The sequence below is a fragment of the Rattus norvegicus genome, chromosome 10, assembly GCF_036323735.1.
Source record: "Rattus norvegicus strain BN/NHsdMcwi chromosome 10, GRCr8, whole genome shotgun sequence".
In the NCBI taxonomy this organism is placed as follows: Eukaryota; Metazoa; Chordata; class Mammalia; order Rodentia; family Muridae; genus Rattus; species Rattus norvegicus.
In genome coordinates, this window is record NC_086028.1 from 59,151,569 (window position 1) to 59,154,002 (window position 2,434).

Sequence of the window (2,434 nt, forward strand, 5' to 3'; positions counted from 1 at the left end):
AATTCAGCTTTGATGACAGGTTACTTTGAATGCTATGAAAGTGCAAAGTAGTATGGGAAAGAAGAAGAGGCATAAGGTTTTATTTTAAATCAGTTGTGTTTCCAAAGCCTGCAGACATTATAGGGAAAAATCATTCATCCTTGAAAATTAGAGTTTTCTAAGTTAAGATAGAGAAATTAAATTCAAGCCTTAATTTGTAATCTAAGCCATTCAAGTACATAAAGTTCTCATATCAGTAGACATATAATCATAACATTAAACAGTCTTCACTGAGGCCTAGGGAATATTGAGGTAGTAGAAACTGACAAAGCTGAACAAAATTCTAAATCTCTGAGACCATATAACCAACTGGAAAGGAAGAGAAAACCCAAACACGTTTTGTATCTCAATGTAGAATTTAAAGGACGAAGTAATGCAGCATACGAAAGAAACCAAAGAATTAATTTATTTATGTCTACAGAAATTCCACCTGTTTGAAATGTAATATAATGATTATGAGATTATTTACATGTTCTATTTACAGGTATCTTACCTTTACCAGTAAAGATATTTCAGGAATATCATGCCTGGAAACAACCAGACTATCATCTCTCAGTTCCTCCTTCTGGGCCTCCCCATCCCCCAAGAGCACCAACTCTTGTTCTATACACTGTTCCTGGCCATGTACCTCACCACTGTACTGGGGAACCTCATCATCATCATCCTCATTCTATTGGACTCCCATCTCCACACACCCATGTACTTGTTTCTCAGCAACTTATCCTTCTCCGATCTCTGCTTTTCTTCTGTTACAATGCCCAAGTTGTTGCAGAACATGCAGAGTAAAGTTTCATCCATCCCCTATGCAGGATGCCTGACACAAGTGTACTTTTATCTGTTTTTTGCAGCCCTTGAAAACTTCCTACTTGTTGCCATGGCCTGCCACCGCTATGTGGCCATCTGCTTTCCCCTTCATTACACCAACATTATGAGCCCCAAGCTCTGTCTGAGTCTGGTGCTGCTATCCTGGGTGCTGACAACATTGTATGCCATGTTGCACACTTTGCTCTTGACTAGATTGTCTTTCTGTGAAAACAATGTGATTCCCCATTTTTTCTGTGATCTGTCTGCTCTCCTAAAGCTGTCCTGCTCCGATATTCACATTAATGAGTTGGTGATATTGATCATAGGAGGGCTTGTTGTTATACTTCCATTTCTACTTATCATAGTGTCCTATGCACGCATCATTTCCTCCATCCTCAAGGTTCCTTCAACTCAAGGCATCCACAAGCTCTTCTCCACTTGTGGTTCTAACCTATCTGTGGTGTCTCTGTTCTATGGCACAATTATTGGCCTCTACTAATAACTCAACTAGAAAGGATATTGTCATGTCTATGATGTACACAGTGGTGACTCCCATGCTGAACCCTTTCATCTATAGCTTGAGGAATAGAGATATGAAGGGGGCCCTAAAATGATTGTTTCAAAAGAAAACTCTCCTCGGACTATGAAAACAATCTCTCAGATGTTTTTATACCATAATAATCAAGTGGATATATTGATATGTCTACCAGCATTCCTGACTTTCCCTCACTTTAACCTATTCTACTAAACAAGCATTCTATATAATTATTTTATGTGTAAAATGTGTATTAACTAGGGACCCCACTCTGCCTTTATGACCTTTCATTCTAGAAAACTACTTACAAAGAATTTGTAGTGAGAATTTCAGTTTAAGAACATAGAAATATTATAATAATATACTTTCATTCTAATCCTAGGTGTGGGATATGGGGCTGCTTTATATTGTCTACAGCTGCAGACAACAAATTACCTCTTTCTAAGGCAAAAGTGTGATTTTTACCATCTGCAGATAGTTCTACAAATGTATAATATTTGGAATTCTTAGTCTCTTGGAGGGTGCAAAACTTCTAGAACCCCAAGAGGAGATACACCTGCTGCTGCTGCTGCTGCTGCTGCTGCTGCTGCTTCTTTTTCTTCTATTCCTGATGTTGCACTTGCTGTTTTTAGTTATACATATCCTGTAAGGAAGATCAAACTGTCCCCAGGACCTTGGTGCCCCTAATCAGCAGGAAGCAGCCTAACAAATACAATACCCCATTTCCCTTTCTCTTTTACTGAAAGACATGGGTTAGAAGAAATAAGGACGAAAAAAGGTAGTAGACATAAAGCCCACAACGCAGAAAAAGTATGGCATCAAGAACTTTTGCTATATTTTTCTACATGACATCTCCATTCCATACATAATTAAAATGTGTCCTGGAATTTTATCATTGTGTTCAGAAATTTACATAATCTGTGGCAACATTTCTAAAATATGTTTCATAACCTGATTTCAATAATCAGCAATGCACGAAAAAAATCTCATCTTCCTAGATACATGATAAAGTCTCCCACACATAGAATCCAATAAAAAATTGCACACAAGTTTGTA

General features: G+C 37.8%; 1 pseudogene; it reads left to right on the forward strand.

The window, feature by feature from the left end:
• The first annotated feature begins 562 nt into the window (after positions 1-562).
• On the forward strand, positions 563-1,457 carry Olr1468-ps1 (olfactory receptor 1468, pseudogene 1; annotated as a pseudogene).
• The last annotated feature ends 977 nt before the right edge of the window (positions 1,458-2,434 follow it).